This window comes from Apteryx rowi, unplaced genomic scaffold, assembly GCF_003343035.1.
Source record: "Apteryx rowi isolate R43461 unplaced genomic scaffold, aptRow1 scaffold_308, whole genome shotgun sequence".
NCBI classification, from domain to species: Eukaryota; Metazoa; Chordata; class Aves; order Apterygiformes; family Apterygidae; genus Apteryx; species Apteryx rowi.
In genome coordinates this window covers 675,439-696,044 of record NW_020449508.1, presented here as the reverse complement: position 1 = coordinate 696,044, position 20,606 = coordinate 675,439, and the positions used below count along the sequence as shown (strand labels likewise).

Sequence of the window (20,606 nt, the reverse complement as noted above, 5' to 3'; positions counted from 1 at the left end):
TGAACTTCCTTTGCTCAGTGCCATCATTTCACTTGCCTTGAAATAAGAACTGCAAGTGCTTGAATAAGTGATCAGAACATTTGTTTAACAGAGTCTCAAAGTGCCTTGCTATGTTATAGTGGAAGCTGCTTGTAACTTCATGTGCTGACTCTCCTCCAATGAATCACAATGCTCTTCTCTGGCAGCCTGGAGTGGCAGCATGACAGGGCAGCAGGCTGGGAGATGCTGGGCTGGAGGTCGTGGGAGAGGCAATGAACAAGTGCAGTCATACTGCTGCTTGAATATAGAGTTCCACCTTTTTTGTTATGTGTATTTACACACAGTTGTGCTGGAAAATATTTTTGAAACCTCTCTGGAAAGGTGAATTGATTTTATTTCTTCTCTTTTTTTTATATCCTCCAACGCAACTACTTGATATACTACCAAGGAAAACTGTTACTTAAAACCCACTTGTTTTGTTGTATTTTTTTTCTGTTACAGGCTGGATAGAAAGAGTTGGAAACACTCAGCATCTGTTTTCCAGTAAAGCAGCTGTCTGTGCTCTCTTATTAAGTATGCCTTCATTTTGAATTGGTTCAACACTTAAAGCTTTGATTCAGCATCTAATTTGCTATTTTTTTCTGTCTTTTTAGAAAGCAGACATGAAGTTTTTTATTAATGTGACAAATTGGAGAAGACTGTCTTTGTACAACACAAGAATTCTGTTTGATATTGGGTCTTTCTATGTCTATGTGCATCAAACTCCATTTTGAATATGGGCCTTGTCTGCATTTTCTGATGTCTTTTGCTTCCATGTTGACAGGAGAAATCCTTGCAGATGCTTAACAACAGAAGGTCATTTAACTTTGAAGATTATTCGGTCAAATGTGTTACCTTTCCAAGAGGAGAAAGGTCTTGTCCACATCAAAACTGTTTTTCTCATGTGGATCCTGTGGAGATGGTAACTAAATGACAGATATATGGGGAGGAGGGACAAAGCAGAACCAGAGAAAACAGTTTGCAGAGATGCAAGGAAAGTTTGGCAAAGCACAGGAAAAGAGGGTCAGGTTCATGGTGGCAGGTCATTTCTGAATGTGGATTTGCCCAACAAGATATAAAGAAGTTGCACAGGAGAGAGACAAAGAAACTCCATTATTTGTAGGAGAAACCATGTGGGATCATGAACTTTTTATTGAACTCCAACAGATATCCCCAATATGATTAAGGGAGCATGAAGAAACTTGGGCAAAGAAATAAGTATAGGTATGTTTATAACATGTTGTCAAGAGCTATAATTCCTTATACTAGTTTGTCAATCTAACAAAATTAAGGTAGAGATGTTTAATCTATCTTTTGATCATTTTCTATAGATATGTTTTGGGGAGAGGAGGGGAGAAAATGAACATCAGGAAGGAGAACAACTACAGAACAGTGTTAGAAACAGAATAAATCAGCAGAAATTAGTTATGACTTGTGGCTGTAGAGTTTCTATATATTCCAGCAGTGAGGTTCTGGAACAATTTTCCCATCAGAGTGGTAAGTGCAAAATAAAAATATACATGTTTATAAATATGTGTGTGTGTATATATATATATATATATGTATGTACATATATATAAAGTTAGAACTTGGTACATTTCTGAAAGCAGTTATATAAATAGTCCCTGTAAGAGCAAGAGACTGGACTCTGGACTTAGGAGTCCTTTCCAGTCTTATATTCATAAACGTTGATTGCTTTTGGAACCCTACCACCTTTTTGTGTTTGTTGGTTTCAGTTGACATGTCTGTGAAGAGGAAACAGGTTTGGAGATACAAGAAAGATTGTATTTAAAATTCTGGAATGTCTTTAGGGCTGGCATTGGTCTGGGCCTAAACCATCTGAGCTGTTTATATTCATAAGGAGTGACAGATAGGAACCAGTGCTTAAGAAATGTGCTCAAAAGATGCTAACGTAAGAGACAGCACTGGAGTGCATTTAGACCTGTAGAAACTTATGAGCACACAGAGCCCAATACTAAGGGCTTAAACAACAGCTGGGTGGCTGTCCAGTTGAAGAGAAGTCCAACCAGATTAACAACATTTAAAAATGTGATTTTGAAAYGAGAGGAACTTTCACTTATTTCACTTGTTCAGAATTTCCTTTTCTAAAATCAAACCTTATTTTGTTAAAAATTGCATGAAGGCAAAGGGGACTAATGATTCTGTGGGTAGTCACTGTCACCTTACCCCCAAGCCCCTGTGCTTCTCTACCTACAGACCACTGCCAGATCCTAGACCAATTTAAGCTGGTGGATGCTGAAGCTGTTATGCTGTTTCCCAGCGGGAAGGTAAACTGCAAAGTCTGCAATTTTGGCTGAGTGAAATCTCTGGCTGTATCTTACTGAGCAGGTGCTGCAGGTAATGTAACTGTTAGGGCTGCTGCCTCTCTGGAGTCAGTGGGTTGTGGTTCCTGGAGCTGCTTGTGAGATACTGCTATGACTGTCACTGTCCTTCCTATATCTAACCTTAAAAGTTGTAATTCTTGGTAGAGAGTATTCTATTTCTTGGCAGTGATAAAATGCCTTTGATATTGCCACAAAATAAAGGTGTTTATTACCTTTCTTTCTGCAGGTGGACTGGCATGATGTGGGTAATACTAATGCTGATGGTCATCTTTTTATTTTTGTGGACTTCTTACTGCAGACTGTCACAGTCTGCCCCTCTGTCACTACATATAGACCTTTGTAAGTCTCAGATGAATTCAAAGAGGACAAGCTCCAAGAGATTTGCTCTGTATTTTCAGAGGAAGTCAAGTGGCCCTGTCTTCACTTTTCTTTCTCCTTCTGGTGACATAGTGCTTTCATGAAAAATCTCATGGTTTTCCATCTGGGGGAACCAATAGGTTTTGATGTTTCCTTTGAAAGAAAACCAGATCTTATAAATAGAAGATATAATCTGAAGAATCTGATGCTAAAATGTAGTAGGAAAGCACATGGAAAAAGGGATTCATAGCTAAAATGCATTAAAAGAAAGGTAGCTATGTCAGGACTATTCAATGATAGCCTAAATAGTGTTATGCAAAAAATTGAAAAGGACACTGTTGACTAGGGATAAGGTGCTGTCATAAAAGGAGGGAATAGCCAGGAAGAAGGTGGATGGAGTGGAAGTCATGTGGGATCAATCATATTACAAGGAAAGACTGGAAATCCATGTGTAGAATCTTGCCTAAGTGAATGCTGATAATGCCAGTGTTAATTATCAGATATTTTTATGTTCAAAATGCTATGGGCTGTTTGAAGCAGGCTGAGCTACTTGGGAAATCATTGACATCCAGTCTGACAGAGGGAGGCACAGTGAGTGCCTACAGAGAGCTACCTGCCCAGGTAAGTGTCACTAAGTCCCCTCTCCACCATGCAAAAACATATAATCAGGGCTGCTCTGCAAGTTCCCACCTTCTGCTATTGCTTGCTGTGCTCCTCCATTTTTGTATTACAAACATTTCTGGCAACAATTTTTGACCCTTTGAAAGGATGTTGGACCCTGCAAGACTCTTCTCTAGGGCCACTGAAGTCATTTTGGCTCTAGATTGTTTACAGAGGCAATGTGTCCCCTTCTGAGTGGATTTGTTATTGTGGGGTGTGTGGGGGGTGTGAGTGTGTGTGTGTGTGTGTGGGGGGTGCGTGCAGGGAAACTGTATGTTTTTTCGGCTTTTGCAGACCATGTGTCATACTGTCATAACTGATTTAACCTCACTAAGCATAACTGAGAACACCTGTTTTCTCTGAGTGTTATTTTTTATTAACATATGTCACAGCTATTCTCATTATTTACAGTGTCTTTTTTAGACCTCACATTTAATCATGGTATAAAAGTCCAAAAGTCTCTTTTCTACAAGAAAAAAAAAAAAGAAATATTTTTCATTATCTTGTTTCTTAAAATAATTGCATCATGTTTTTGACAGCTAAATAAATGGATTTTATTAAACAGGATTACGGGCTGAGATTATTTAGTATTCCTTTTTTATTATCTATTGTAGCCTCTGCTGGGAGCTGTGAGTTTCTTTTCTTCATTTCCAACATTGATTCTTGCATTAGAYGGTTACATTGAATAATTAATATACTTCCCGTGATTGATGATTTGCATGGCCTGAATATTAGGTTATCAATCATGACCCACTTGTTCTAATGTAATCATATTGAAAACATGTCAAAAGCTGTTTACCCAACAATGACAACAGGAGCTGCAATACTGAGGGTGCCTGATGCACTACAGCAGGAAATATCCTGGTTGAACATTCATAATGCAGAGATTATGAGTTCCTCAAATTGATGTAACAAAAGCCTGGAGCCCTTGGTGAGAGTTATCAGCTCCAATAAGAAAAGCCCTTTTTTCAGCTAGAAAATCGTACTGATTTCTTTGCCTTTTATCAGCTGCTTAGTGACTTTTTGAGCCTACAGTGTAAAGTAATTATGTTCTGTGCTGCACGGCATAAAGAAACTGAAAAAAAGGAAGTGTTTTTTGAAAAAAAGGAATGGCACTGCCTGCACTCGTTACTGGAAGGAGAGAGCATTGTTAAGGTCTTGTAGTAGTTCACTTTCACTAGATCACTACAAACATTGAAAAAATGGGGTTTGCCTCTGTACGAAGCATTAAAACAAAGCACAGCGTTTTAATACTCAGGGTATAATGCACATTTCACTTGCAGTATCTTTCCTAGGTTGCAGATGTTTCCGCAGACCATACTAGTTCAGTATCCTATTACTCTTCACTCAGGCCAACTACAGTGACTCTTAGATTTTAGTTGTGCATATTTATTTGACCTCTTCTTTCTTGTTTTCTGTGGCAACTCAGATTAATGTGGGCATTATATTGAGGTTCAGCTCCACAAATGTGTAACTAATGGAAATACTCCTAGTGATCACAGCAGAATTGCTCACTTCAGACAAATCTACTTGTGATGCAGCAGTCTGAAGCAGTAGACATTATTAGCCCAGGCAACAAAGCAAAACTGCTTCCTGCAACCCCTACCTGGCTTCCACTCTGAACTGGATGGCGCAAGTGTTTTCCAGCCTCCTTCATTCACAAAAGGTCATGCAGTGATGCTTTTCAGGCCATTTGGCAGTGCTTTGCTCCTCATATCAGCCTTTGGCATTGTTGGGGTTTCAGTTCCTCAAAAGCATAGCTGCTTTTAGCTCCCCTTTACTCCAGAAGTTAGGCAACTTAATTTACTGGTGGCTGTAGACCAAACTCAGATTATTTGTTAAGATTAAGAGTACCACAGTTTTGCCTAGATAAAGGGACCTCATTACTCCTGGCTAGCGTTCAAGGCTTATATTCACAGAGTTCATGTCAGAATGGTCTCTGAATAACTGGAGTGATGGATAGTCATAAGAGGAAAGACAACTGAATAATTTAAACACCCAGGAAAAAAAAATAAGCCTAACGTTTGACTCCCCTCTTTCTCCCTTTAGCCAGCATTTTACTCTGTCCCTCCAAAAGAGGGAAAGTATACAGGAACTATGTAGTCTAAGTGATAAAACCCTGCAGGAGGGGAAATCTCATGGGATATCACCATGGTTGAAGGCCCAGTGTTGCAATTACTTAATATATGGCAATATAAGCCTTGTTGTGTCTCACAGTGATTAAGATAGAGAACACGTATGTTCATTGTTACAGGAAAAAGGATTCCTAAAACAATTTGCAATAATAAAACCACAGAAACCTGGAACCAGAGAAAGTGTAGATGGAAAAGACCTAGTCATATAATTTCTCTGCCAGTGAAGGATTTCAGTGTGCATTTTTAGTATAGTCTTAGTGTAATACAGTTACTTAGAAAACTATGCCCCAACCTGTTGGATAACCACCGTGATTCACGGTTTTTATGATTTCTTGGCTAGAATCTCAGTACTTAATTCAAAGTGCCTCAAACACTGGTATTCTACAACCATGGGAAATTAAGCAAATAAATTTGATTGTGAGAAAAGTTGAGATGTTTCTTAACTTCAACAAACTACATCTTCTTCTATTACTTTTTATCATATTAAATAAGTCCAGAATTGCCAACTCAAGTTGGTGAGAAAAAATGTGAGTTATATTTCTCCCAGATCACAAAATTGCCTTAGAGATGAGAGAATGTATAAAAGCAATATGTTCTGATTTTTTTTTATTTGCCTTATGTTTTAAAGCTTTTAGTGTACACTCAGTCACATTAGTAATCTTTGCTCCCCCACCAAGAGACTTTGAAATCTTTTTATTATTTTTAAAGTAGAAGCAGAGACATGCAGCATTTATTGAAATTACTCCAGGAAAAGAATCTCCAGAAAGACTCCCCAGTATCTGAGACTCACAATGGAATAATTAGTAAGGGTCACAGTGTAATTTCTCTCTCTTATTGGTGACTGATATTTCAATACTTGTATACGGATCTCTTCTGATGTGCCACGATGTCCTGTCTTGATTGCATCACGGTAGGTTTTTGACTGTCATACATTATGTGTGATTTAGTCCAGATGAAAAGCCTTGTACATAAAACAGGACAGGAACATAAGGCACTTAAACTACCCATCCTATAAAGCACTGTTTGCTTTATAAAGCTTTCCTACAGGAAAAGCTGTTCGGCTTTCTGAATCACCATTTTTGCATTTTTTTAATTAACATTTTTTTGGTTATTGCCCCAAGACTAAAAGCCCACTAGTTTTCAGTTGTTTTGTTTCTCAGCCAGTAGTCAGAATTTTCCTTGGAAAGAAGAAGCATTTTATGGAAACCTTCAGTAAACTGTTTTTCTATGGAAAATATCTGAGTAGCCCTCCTCTGTGTACATAGCTATAAAAATATTAGGGCAATACGTGCTAAGTGGGCGGCACAATTGTTTCAGCACACAGCACCCATCTCTGCAAATCGCTGCCAAAAGCAAATTACTCTAGCAAGCTATTCTTTGCTTAACATAATAGGACATAGCAGGTGTTGGGCTGCATCTTCAAATGAACAAAATCAGGCAGTGACTAATTTACTGGAAGGAGCCATATAACCAAAATGTTCCTTTTCCGACCCACAACACTTGCTTTCCGCAGAAGAACAAATCTACCATCCTCAAGAACAGAACTCATGTGTGTGGGATACAAAACTTTCTAAGCAACCAGAGATATATCTGATCCTGTGCTTGGAAAAGATCAGAATAGGCTTTAACTTTTGAGGCAAGATGTGAAACATCTCTTTGACCGAACATTCCTCAATGCACCACAATTATAAATAAGTACAAACAAAGTTCATTCCCTGCTGACTCTGAATGGAAAAGAGCTGGAGAGAAGAAGAAAAAAATGTCTGTATATGTTTTCTTTATAATTTTGGAATGCATTCAGACTTCACACCAGGCAGCTGAGAGAGAGAAACAGAGTAGGCCTTTCTCATATACATCTTACACTTGAAAAGAATGGAAATTTTCTCATCAGCATTGTCCAAAATGGTCTATTGACCCTGAAGGCAGGATATTTTTAGGTCTGACTTTATGAACAGTGAGAGATTATTTTGCAGGTGAAGAGATGAGGAGTAGCTAAGTAAGGCAAAAGGCAATTTAACCCATTATATTTTGCAAAGGTAGCACCACAGGTCTTGGCAATGAGAAGATAGGATTTCCTGATGCCTCTTCACAAAGGGGACCTACCACTGAATTTCCTTGAATTGTTCCAGAGCCTGCAGCACAGCACTTCCTGTGAATGCCAGAAGACTGATCATGCCATTAGGTTTCTGAAGCATGTGACTGCCACTTTATGTTTGATATCACTGACGCCACACTAATGTGACAGAGTTCTCTTATTCTCAGCGTCCTTGCAAATCCTGTTGCTACCCATTGATACTTCTCATAGCTACCGTAAATGCTATAATCACTACAGAGAGGGTGAGAGGATGTTTCTGTGTTGTTTTGTTAACTTCTCTATAAATAACAGGAAATAAAACTGGGCATCATGCAGCACTTGGTAATTTCTTTGCTGGAGAAATATATATTTTTAATATTCTCCTTCCTCCTTTCCACCCCCGACAAGTTCTTAGTGGCAATATTACAATGAATGTACCTGTCAGTTCAAATTGTGACTTTTTTTTCTTTTTGTAGAGCTGTGCCAAAACACCATCTGGGAGCTGGAAATACTAAAAAAAAGCAGAGGTCTCTGTACCGTAAGAATGCYGGTCTCGTCTATAACATGAACACCCACAGAATGGAGGAAAGAGGAGGCTCATTATACGCCTCTGACTCCCACTGCCTTCGCTATTTCTGCGCGTGCTGTCATGTGCATAGGGTCATCTACCCAGTCTTGATGTTCGTTGTAACGTCTCAATGCAAACTGATGATACCTCTTCCCTCTCACACTGGGCAATGGGAGAAATAAGTATCTGCTGCAACCGTTATGCAGCCAGGTCAAATGGCCAATTAAGTAAGCACATGCCGGATGCCGGCCAACTAGATCTCGGGTAGGCAGTGAGAAGAAGGATGTGCAGAGCCGTTGCCTCAGAGCGCCCTGCAAACTGTCCTCTCCACCTCTGCCTCAGCCTTGCGAACTGCCAGGAAGAGCAACCTAGCTGATTGTAACTGTAACGGTAAGGCACCGGGGAGCAGAGGTCTCTCAGGATTAATTAATGAGCATCCACAGAACACATTCTCATTATAGCTATAGCGCTAGGGTTTTTCCTTATTTTGCAGAACATCAAACGTATTAGCTAGCGTGTGCAGGGTGCAGGGGGGAGGAGCACGGAAGGCAAAGTCTGTGATCAGAGAGAAGCAAAATGGAYCACGAGACTGAATCCGATCCTTTCAGAGATTGCCACAGGACTTAATATCGAATTTATTTAGACTGGATTTTCTCTGGTATAATGCTGCTGGCTTTGGGGGAATGACTCTTGCTTTCAAGGGGTGTGAGGGTTCCTCCGGGAATTAAATGCCACTAGTAATAAAGAGCTCGTGCTGACATCCTCTGCCTTGATTTTTATTTGTTTGTAGCTGCTCATTCTTTGTTAGAGCACATAACTGGTGAGGCACGTGTGTTTTGTTTCTCTCACGTGATTTTCCCTGCCAGTCAGCATGGCTTATGCTCAATTAATTCCATCAATATACGGTGCCCCCCCAGCCTCATCTGCACTTGTTTAGCGTGACAGGCCGTTGTGAATATACCACTAGCTGTGTACAGACAAAGGCGTGAGGAGGCTTCACGAGGGGTCCATTAACTCCACAGACAGACTGCAGCTTCGGCTGAGACACAGCCCCTTTGCAGGAGGGTTTTCTTACTTGGTGAAACACTTGGTAAAAAGTGCTTCCTCCCTCCTGGTGAATTAACCGCCACTCGGATGCTGGTGAGCCACAGCGCTGCCGGATGAATGGTCGCGCGACAAAACACTGGGGAAGTTCGATACATTTCTCTAGTGCTCACAAACACATTTAAAAATGCATGCTCCCTGCTCCAAAGGGCTTATGGTTTCACTCAGTGCAATCGAGCAGTGCAGGTGATAAACTCCAGCTGCGTGTTTTGATAAAGAAGATCCTTTGAACACATTCTGTCCCATCTATATGATTGTGCAGTGATGACTTTCTCTGAAAGAGCACTGAAGTTCACAGCCATCATTTCATCTTTTCTTCGTAAAATAGCAACAAATCCATTTTTATCTTGGGACCATGTGATCCTCTCTGCAGACAAGCAAGCTGCTCCTAGGTGAACTTCAATGCTCTGAAGAATAAGGAGTAAAACAAAAATGGCAGTTTTCATCAGGAAAAATTATCTCTCTGAGCACTCGTTATTTCAGAGGCCTGAGGATGCACTAATTGGGGTGTGGTTCTAATGACTAATCCCATTAGAGGTGCTGTTTACAGATTACCCACTTGTTTGAGAGACTAGAAAGCAACACTGGAATTAAAAAAAAATCAAAAAGGAGAGAGAATTTTTTTTTTTAGAACTGCTGTGACATGAGAATGTGAGAGATGTTAGTTATATTGAAACACTCTTTCAGCCGACAAGGTCACTTGTGGCAATAATCCGCTCATTAGAGGTGTAATCCATCACTCAAGTAATATCAATTTAGTGCCAGGGTTTTAATGCAGGTTGTACTAATCATTAGCGGCAGTTTGTCAACTGCATAATTCACAAGGGATTGTGGGTATGCATGATTTAGCAGGTGACCCTTGACCTCTGCTGAGTAAGAAGCCTGCCTTAGAGGCAAAATCAAGAGGGACAAAAAGCAGTGCTCACTCATGAACAATTATTATGCTTAACGGCATGACTGTCATTTTAGAGGGAAAGGGAAAAAACAGTATGTCCTGAATAATGAAGGATTAAAATTCACCTGAGACTTGGCTTTAGCTACAGCGCTGAAGTCACCATTGTCACTTAGCGGGGCATGAAGAAGACAACACTTTTTTTTTTATTGTTTACCTAATGGGCCCTTAGCTAATATCTAAGAGAGAAAAGCCCTTCTGCCATGCAAAACATAATGGGTGATCACAGCACAGAGTTATTTATTCTCCTGCTGTGAAAATGCTAGTTTACTCCATCTCTGTCCCAGGTGCCAAGCACTGGGGGATTGACCTGTGACTGTCATAGGTGAAAAGTATTAGTTAGGAAAGTCTGCATTAGTGTCAGACAGGTAGAGGATTTCCCCTCAGGCTGTTAATTCATTTAGAGGGAAGAGGAGAATAACCTGAAGTGAATTTCTGTGCCCACCTGAAATCTACTCAGAGAGTTAAATGCATAGTTTGATTTACCAATCATTATAAATGTAGTATAGCATCATATTCTCTATTTCAACTGCTGGAAAAATCCATTTTTTTCACATCCCACTTGGGAAGCTATCGGTGTCTTGCTTTGCTGTATTGCTGTTCTGTTTTATAATAGCAATAATCCTCCTGAAATCTGGCAGCTAGGACCAGTTAAGTGCCCTAAGCTTTACTGCAATTAAGGTACTTTTTTGCTTGCAATAATTCAGAATTGGCTTTGACTTAAAAACTGAAATTTAACAAGTGATTTAGTCTATAATGTGCTCTAATTGCTTTTGGTATTTTGAAAGTGGGGGTTGGGTGGGAGAAAGAAGAAAGAGGTCAAACAACTCAGTAATTTAACAGAGCAAGTGGCAAGTGAACTTGCACATTCGGCACTTTTCTCTGGGAGTTTATTATGTATACCAGCATCCTGCTTATAAGTCTTTTTGTTAATGCATCTGTATATGATATCCATGCTTATGTTTAAAAATTATACTTCAAACGAAAAGGAAGGCTGAGTTTGCTTTCTAAATGTTTTGAAATGTCACTGGAGCTGTCAACAAATTTGCATTGCATCATTTGGAGGAAGTCAGTATAAAAAAAAACCCTACCCACCCAAGGAGGAGAAAGAGGGAAAACAGCATATGCGCATGCACCTGGCACCAGAAGCTCAGACCCTGCAGGGGCAGGGCTGGGCAGGGCAGACAGACGGACAGACAGAAAAGCTCTTCGCACACTGAGTTTTTTCTCCTTATAAGTGCCCTCAGAGGAAAATGCACTCCCCCATCTTGCTGGCACTGAAGCTGCATGGTACCCATGCAATTTAGCTGGCCAGATAGTGGGGCAAGGAGTGGAGATGTGGTGCGGCTGCTGAGCCACACTCTCCAGGGACTGYGTGCAGCCCCGCGGGCCATGGAGGGGAAGGCTGTGGGGGCAGTGCTGGTGGGGCTGCGGCTAATTGCATCCACTGGGCATTGCCCTGGCCGGGGGCCGGGGAAAGCTCCTCCGGTAGTCTGGGGCCTGGTGGATGGGATTTATTAGCTCCTAGGAGCGGTGCCTGGCCAGCCAGAGCCTTTGGAAAGTCACCCTATAGGTGTAAAAAAGAAGACTTGGAGGAGCAGTATAGCCGTTAAAGCTGCTCCTGCTTGTTTCCCTGAGCTTTGCTTCCTCCTCTCGTAACAGTTACGACTGAAGCTAAGCTCAGGGCCTGACATGTGGGCTGGGGTCTTAGAAAATACCGCTCCCTTGTTTCGGTTTTTATTAAATGTCCTTCTAATTCTTTGTGTGGTTGTCCTGTATTCAGTGAACAAAAGAAAAGTTTTTGTGATGCTGATTTTGATGCTGATTTAGAGCTGTGCATTCCTTCATGAGGTAAAAAATCAGTGAACGACTGAGGGCTAAAATTTGTGACTGGTTTATCTTTCAGTGGGAGCAAGATTGTGTCTGGAGCATTCTCATTTGTGGTGCAACAGGGGTAAAGACAGTGAAGACAGTTCCTAACACAGTCCTAACAGTTCAATGACAGTGCTGGCAGTACTCAGAAGAAAAAAAGGAGAAAACTGGCCTTCAGGAGATATTAACACCACCTAATTTGAGGGACCTGACTTGTCTGCCTCCTTCTACATGCAATATAGAGAACTAGGGTCCTCCAGAAGGTGATTCAGCCCATTTAAATCAGGTTCCTACTCTGAGTTATCCCCCCACTTTTGACTTTTCACAGCCTTTGGTGGGTGCACTGGAGAATGCCTGTGGCTCCCAGGCCCGTGGCAGTCTGGGTTCCCCTGTTACCATCTGCAGAGGAGGGACACTGCTGCCTGCTACTTATAGTTGGTACCTGCATTTCCCTGACTGGGAAACTGTTTAGTTTGCCCCAGAAGGAAGGTGGATGAGGACCCTGGTGCAAAACAGGCATTGCCTCCATAGGGTGAGAAACACATGTTCTCTATCAACTCTAGAGAGTGCCTTTTTGGCTAAATTAAATGCTTGAAGTTTGATGATGTGAATTTCCCCTCCTCCAGCTCTCATACCTATAATATCTGAGCATTTCACAATCTTGGAGGCACTTATGCTCAAAGCATTGTGGTGAGGGAAAAGAATGCTACTATGACTGCTTTATAGGTGGGAACCTGAAGTAGGAGAGGACAAAGAGAGATATGAGCATTTAGATTTCTCCATGTAGGTGTCTTCAAGTCTGAGCTCGCAGGAGCTGAGGCACAATGGATCTCTAGCTGGTGCTGTCAGTGCGTCACGGGGGCGGGGAGGGGGGGAGGTTATTGGTTAGTAGGTTATTATTATTATTATTAACTCTGGGTTTATTGCAAACAGATTTATTGAAGATGGCTATACAGTGTAGTCATAGCAAGCGAATCTTACTGCACATTTGTTAGTGCCCGAGTCTCGGTTTCTTACCACTCCAATGATTTTTTGTCAGAGGTTCTCTCAACTCTTAACAGAGAGTAACCTTGAGAGGCGTCCCAGCTTAAGGGGATATTCACTGCCGCGCAGCCCGCTGCTGTGCAGGAACGCTCAACGGGCTCTAGGCTGCAGCGCTATTTATGGGCATGGAGTTTTATTCATGGTCATACAATATTTGGTGTGGAGATGTACCTTTTTTGCTGATCTCACGCTGTGTTGGGGAAAATATACCTTTTTGCTGACCTCACGCCCATTTCTGGCCTTGCCAGTTGCAACCAGTATCGCCTAGTTCCTCCTCGTCAGCCCTGGGCGCTGTCAGTTATTTGTGGTCAGCTGGGGCCTGAGATAAGGTGTGTGTGTCAGGGGGGATGGTTGTGTTCCACCACACTTTGGGCCTGATATGGGGGGGGGAGTTGTGCTCTGCCACACAGTGCAACCTATAGAGCTGTTCAGCGGATCTAAGATGGGTCTCTGCTTCTGGTGTGATTCAGCTCAAATACCTACATTCAGCAGTTCAGCTCACACTAAAGTGACTTGTTCAAATGAAGGGAGAAACAGGGAATTGAACTTCAGCACTGGATCAAGTTCTAACGATAGATCAGCCGTCATATAGTGATTCCTCTTGTATTCAGATGGTATGGTTTCTGAGGCAGAAACTGTCTCCTACTACAAGGCAGACTGCACTTCCATAATAAAAATAATTACAGTTCATAAAGATATCAAGTGCTCAACAATTTACATGTGAAAAAATAAGCTTCTAGTAAAAGAGAAATTTCATCTACTAAGATACAGGAGGCCAAATTCCTTCTTCAGCTACATACATACAAAGAAGGAGGCAATGAATCCAGCCAACATTTGCCTAATAAATTAGCGTTCTTCTCTGCTGGAAGTTGAAAACCTCTATAGCTTCAGGCAATATTCTTGTCCATGGACCTGAAACAGTAGAGCTCATGTCTCCTGTGGACTCGCCAGAAAAGTAGGCAGATATAAGCTGTGCTATTATTTACTTAACTATATTTTGATCACATCCTTCATATAACTCTGTAACTTCTGTAAGCAACATTTCTTTTTTTCCTTTCAGTCATTTAAACTTCAAAAGCTGCAGTTAGCAGGAAATTGGAGGGAAAAACAAACCAAATGAAACATCATAGTATCATTAAGATTTTGATATTTGGGTATATCAGAGGATAACACAGCGCCCATCTGGACTGCCTTAACAACACACTTAATTGCATTATATATGGAGAAGGGACTCAAAAGAACAAAGAATTCAAGCTATTCTATTTAAGTAGCCTATTGCTGTGGTATCTAAGCACAAGAGTAGATCAGAGCATAAAAAAGCAGATTGCTAAAAGCTATACATCCCAAATCTTATGCATGGTTCTGCAAAGAGATTAATGAACTAAGCAGAACTGCAAGCTGGAATATTAGTGGCAACAGATTTACTCCCTCTGAGTTCTCATAAGGACATCAACTTCAATGATCTCCAAAGTGAGGTCTACCCACCATGGATGGGCCCCAGAACATTTGCTGGTGCTTCATGCACAGTTGCTAGTCACATGGGACAAGATTTAAAAAGGTATCTCCAAGCCTAAGGAGGCAGATAGACATCTAGTGGGGATTTCAGAAGTATCCAGGCACTCAAGTCACATGGAAATCACATGCTGACAATCCCAAAAGCTSCCTGCCATTACTGTTAGGTATCTGAATACCCTGCAAAAATCTGGGGCATTCTGGTGGCCTGTGGGTCAAATCTAGCCTGTGAGGAACTTCTCAATGGCCCCCTGCCCCACAATGGAGGAGATGGAGAGCACACAGGGAGACCCTCTGCAGTGCCTGCTAGCAGCCCCAGCTGGAGATGGAGGTGGAGCTGGTGGCAACTGCTGCCTCTATGGTGCTGATAGTGGTTTAATTGGCAGGATGAGAAGGCAGAGAGGCAGTAGGTGCTGGGAAAGACATGTCCCTTCAAGAAGGCAGCTTCTCCTCCTTCAAAGCAGTGATTGTGGCAATGGGGGGAAGCTGCCTGAGTTGTCCTGCTAGGCTGAGCAGGTTCAGAGGTGGTGTTTTGGGTTGCTAGGACAGTGCTGGGGGAGGGGAGGGGGGTCTGTGGGGTCTCAAAATGTCTAAAGCAACCTGATGACTGTGGCTCTGCTTTGCCTCTCTATTTCCAGGTGCATCACGGCACTGAAGATCATTAGCATCCTTATGAAATATGATCCTAACTGCTGTCTTTGGCAGAGGGATGCCAATTAGCAATGATCTGCATTACTGAAAACTGAAGGTAAGTGTGTTCATAAGACATTGGATCTATTGTTTTCTAGTGTTTGCATATGGACTTACGTGAATTTGCTGAATGGCTAAGAACATGCCTGGTAGTCCAGAGTCTGATTTGACCCTCAGGGTTGAAGATAATGCCTCTCTAGGAGATAATGTGAGATAATGCGATTCTGTGATTCTGTAATGCATCCCTAGGAGATGGAAAGCATGCATGCAAATGACTGAAATCAGTGAAATCGTGTCAGAACCAGGGAAAGACCTGTATCCATGTGGAGTCTTGCTTAAACAGGCCTGTCTTCATGACAGTGTGGGACTGGCAGCGTCCCAGCTTCTTGAGCATGTTCTAGCCCTGTACTGATGTCCCAGAGGGGCACCTCCCTCAGGGAAGTGCCAGCCGATTCCCTTTATGGGATCCATCTCACCGAGCATTCAGGGTGAGATTCAGCTGCCCACGTGTAGCACCTGATGGCATCTGAGATGCACTAGGGTAGTTGAGATATCCACATGAGCTGGTCAATATGGCACAGGATGTAGAGGTCAGAAACCCTAGGACATCTCAAATGGCTCAAGATGCCTATATGTAGGCAGCCAAATCTTGCCCTGCAGCTAGGTTGCTGAGGTTCCCTTGAAGTTCAATCGAGAGAAATAGGGTCTTTTAAGGAACAGCTTATTTGGCTTGCTATGGTCAGCTATGTTGGGGTGAGAGGAACAGGGACATGCCTATTTCTGTCCTCTGACTAGAAAAGGAGTTTGAGGTGACTACCACAGGTGCAGAAATCTGCACCACAGGTGTCAACATTTGCTCAGATGAATCCTACCCTTTGTGTCTCCTAGTACACAGAGTGTTAGGGCCATGTCATGGACTGGTTGCTGGAGTACTACTGTGCTGCTCATGCCAGTGAATGGCTCTTAGGGCTGTAGCTGTCTGGCACTATTTAGAGCAATCCCAAAGCTGTTTCACATTGCATCGGTGCTGGGTCTTATGTAGTGCCAGCTTCTGAGTCAGGAAATCACAACAAAGGTCTTCGTGTTTGTCCCCCAGTTCTCCAAGCCCAGAACCTTGCCCAGTATCAATAGCGTCTCTCTGCAGGCAAGCATCAGTTTTGAACTTCATGATTTGATTGCAGTCTTCATTGTTTTGCCTTCTCTGGTTTTATCTTCCTGATTTTACTTTTGCTTCTGCTGTTTTTTTTTTTTTTTTTAGCTACTGATTTATTTTCAGATGTCTCATTTCTAACCACATTTCCTTTCTTTTTTTTCTTTTTTTTTTTGTGAAATGCTCTTAGAAACCAGCTTTCGAAGAACCCTTGTCACTATCTCCACATATATTCCAATAATAGTAAGTATGCAAGATTCTGGGTGTCTCAAAGTACACCCTTTTTTCAGCAAAACCGAATGTATAAGATAATATGTACACTGAACTGGAACTTTGTAAGTGGCTCTGCACATCCAAAATCAAATTTTTGGACTCATTACAGCAGACATATGCAAACATTTCAGCTACAAAATTTCAGTCATTGATCTCTGCAAAACTCAGGCTGCAGATGATACTCAGTCTGCTAAAGAAAACAATCCCCCACCCCACTGCTTTTAGTATTTGCTCAGTATCATTAATATAAGTATGTAATCACTGAAATCAACACAACTGAAGTTAACAGAGCAACTCCAGATTTACATCAGTGTAAATGAGAGCAAAACTTGATCCCTCACATGTAATTTATCTTTAATTCTGGTTTAAGTCTCTCTCATCTTGCTGAATAAAAACTGATGTTCTTCTCACACACAATCTGTGTACCATTCATTAGAGTCTTTTCTCTTTGAAAGAAAGATTGGAGCCTGCGGTAATGAAAGCTCAAGTCCTGGGAAGCAGTACACATGGTATTTTGTTTTAGCTAAATGCTGCACTGGTATTCTCATGAATGGCTTTACATTACCTGAACATTTATGAGTAGCTTAAACTAATAAATCTCTAATTAGTACTAATTACTGATCAGATTATTGATTCCTCTGACTGGACTATAGAGTCCTCACTGGTTCTGTTTGTAAGGAGGATATTATTATTTTTTTGAATTCTTATAGATTCATCCCAAAGTGGAGGTCACCCTTGCCATGGTAAGGAGCAGAGCAGAAGGCTCTGAGCAGCCTGTCTATCCAAATAATATCCAGGTTTATTGAGATTGGGAAGGTGCACAAAAGGGCATAGGTGCTTTTTTTTTGGGGGGGGGGGGGCCGCTAATTGAGCTGACAAGGCCCCGCCTGCTTGCCTAGATACCCTGGAATCCCAAAGCACTTTCTGGTTTTCCCTCAGGGTCTCTCCTGTTCACAGTGCCCTGGTACGCACTGTGGGCTGCTCATGGGGGGCCCTGCTCCACATGGCAGCTGAGGCTGTTCTGAGCATCAGTGTTGGCTGAAGGCTTTATTTGGGTCTTGTCCTTTTTTGGTCTTGTGACAAGTCCTAGAGCAGATCTGTTGGAGCAAGTCTATCTTTGCTTCACATGGTCTGCCTTTGCTTCTGTTTGTCGTTTTACTGGAAAGAGAAGCTTCTCCAGATCCCTGTATCCCAGTAAAGTTTCCCTTCCCATTCTCTCGTATTCTCCCAATACCGTCCTGCTCATTTTCTACCTGACAAGGCAAAACGTCTTCTTTGTTACCATTCCGATGTGAAATACTCTGGATTGTGCATTTACTCAGCATTAGCCATTTGCAGAAGTAGCCCTTCCTGCCCCATAGGGTTCAGGAGCTCCATAATGTCTATATTTTCCAAGGGCTCAGAGAGCAGGACCCCCAGGCTCTGGGACTCCTAAACCAAGCACTCAAATAACAGTTACCAGCACTGCCCCATTACCTCATCGGTCTTTTTCCAGCCTCCCTCCCCTACAAACTTGTTCACAAAGGAGTTTTTTTCATATATAGTTTACTGAGAATAACAGTTAGTACACAGTCTGCAGACTTCCTTCACTTGAAGGCAGAGCACACAAATGATGTGAAGAGATTTTTGGCTTACTTCACTGACAGGAGTGATTTTCTCTGGCAGCAGCTAATTGCTTATGTGGTAGGACTGGCAGGAGAGGTCAAGGGTAATGTTCCTTTATTCAAGTATCAGGCAGTTTCACTTGCAGAGGTTTTGCATGTGGTACATCTTCAATTTGTGAGCCCAGGCAAGTGCAAAATGTGGCTTACTTCTTGTTGGCATTAACTGTAGGGAACATGTAAAATCTCTTTTCTGATGGCTGCCCTCTCTTTCTGTTTATTTCTACATGCTACTCAATATGTTTGTTTTGATCCTTACAGCCCTATGTGGGTTATGTGATGAACCACTGTGGCACTGAAGATCGATGGTGCTACTTTCATGCCGATGTTTTCACTAGCAGACTCCAGGCCCTGTCAGCTTTTGCTGTTGCAGGCACATAACTCCCTAGGACAACTGTGGGAGATGTCTGCGTGTGGCAATGAGGAGACAAGGCTCCCTGGATAGCAACATCTGGGGACCAGAAATTGCATATTCTTGGCTACGGGCCCTCTATGCTGTAATTTGATCTTCCCACCCTTTTGGTCCATCTCTTCACTGAGCAAAGAAATAAGTAAGGGAACTGAGTATCTTTGGCTGAGAATCTGGTCAGTTAATATCAATGAGGTGCATGTTATTTTTAGTTATAGCAGATGTGCTTATACCTCATTAGCTTAAACACTGAAGAGCAAGTTAATAGCTGCTTGTGCCATGCTTAAAGGAAACATTTTATAAACAAGTTATTGATTTGGACTTCATAGGGACCTGGTGGGAAATGTGTAGGACTTCTTTCAAAGGTGGGAGAAGGAGGGGAAGACTTCTTCACAGAGGTCAGCTTAATGTGTGCTGTTTCATAATGTGTATTGAGAAGCAAAAAGGCATTTCTGCTTTAGGGCGGCCCRGTGGATGAGAGTTTACAAAGGGCTGGTTCCTGCAGACACCTGTAGATGGTTCTCCACGTTGCTGCATGAATGTCTTGGTGCGATGGCTGCTCTTCAGAAACTCTCGGTCAAGGAGGAAGGGTTTGTTCAGAGGCTGCAGGAAGAGATTGAAGAGGAATTTTTATTTGGCTCAGCTTACCTGATATTTTAATTTCTATATTTAGCAAGTACCCCAGATGTGTGTTGCAGGAAATAAGTAACTTGTCAGTGGTTTTGAGGCTTCTCAGCAAAAAGAAGATTACGTCGTTTTGTGCTGAAGTATTGGAGTGTTTTATATTTTGAATGCTAATGAGCACAGTTTTTTTCAGACGGGAGCCATAAAACTGTCATTATGTCAGTGGTATGTCTTTGTTCTTAACTTTGCTCGTGCTAATCAAAGACAACAGTGGTATATTTTGAGTTAATACTGTAACAAGAGGAATGGCATTAGTGGTCATCATCATGAGTGACTCCTGGACATGTGGTAATAATTTCTTAAGTGTTTCTGAATACCGAATGAGTGAGAGAGGGGGAGTTTAGCTCTGAGTTCGTGTAGAATAGAACGTACCATTCAGCTGAAATGATAAATTCACAGCTCATACTCGAGGGGTTTTAAAAATAAAATCTGTTTTTTAATGTAATTAGCATATCTCCTTCCAGAGTACCTCCTTCTCCCCCACCATTCAACTCTGCCTTTCTGTTCAGGATAAAATGATGACTTTTAACAAAAGCAACTGAATGAATGCAATAGTCTTTATCTTCTTAAGGAAATTAATCCACTTTGGAATTAAGTTCTCATCCTTCGAGTATTTTAGTTTTGTGTGATTGGACTTAGGTTTGAGAGCCTTCAGAGAAAATGGCATTTTCCTTATTGTTAATGGATGTCCTCAGATTTGGTAAATACCTGGAAATAGAATTGATAATGCTACATATTTAGGCACCAGTCTTCTGAGGGAAAAAAAATACCACCCAAAACTTTTTATTATCAGTCAGGCAGTTTTCATTTATTTGGTGAGGCAGTCTGTTTGCATTGGCTGGTGGGTTCGTGAATGGCTTCTGCATAACGAATCATACATTTTAAAAATTCTTTCCAAAGCTTTTATAAAAACACAAAAAGTTAAATAACTTTAACTTTAGTTATGTGATCAGTCTGATTAAGTTAAGAGATTTACTCTCAGTAATCCCACTGGGGTTTCAGCAGTACTGTATGTTCCGGCAGAGGGAACAATTGGTATATTTTCACTGTCTGACTGTGTTTCTCAGAGAATGCTGAACAATATTAAACATTCAGAGG

General features: G+C 41.7%; 1 long non-coding RNA gene across 1 annotated transcript; it reads right to left on the bottom strand.

The window, feature by feature from the left end:
* Positions 1 to 8,919: 8,919 nt before the first annotated feature.
* On the bottom strand, positions 8,920 to 13,302 carry LOC112968246. Its single transcript, XR_003254318.1, has 2 exons — positions 13,103 to 13,302; positions 8,920 to 9,668 (listed from the first exon to the last, which is right to left on the bottom strand). It is a non-coding gene; the product is annotated as an uncharacterized LOC112968246 (long non-coding RNA).
* Positions 13,303 to 20,606: the final 7,304 nt, after the last annotated feature.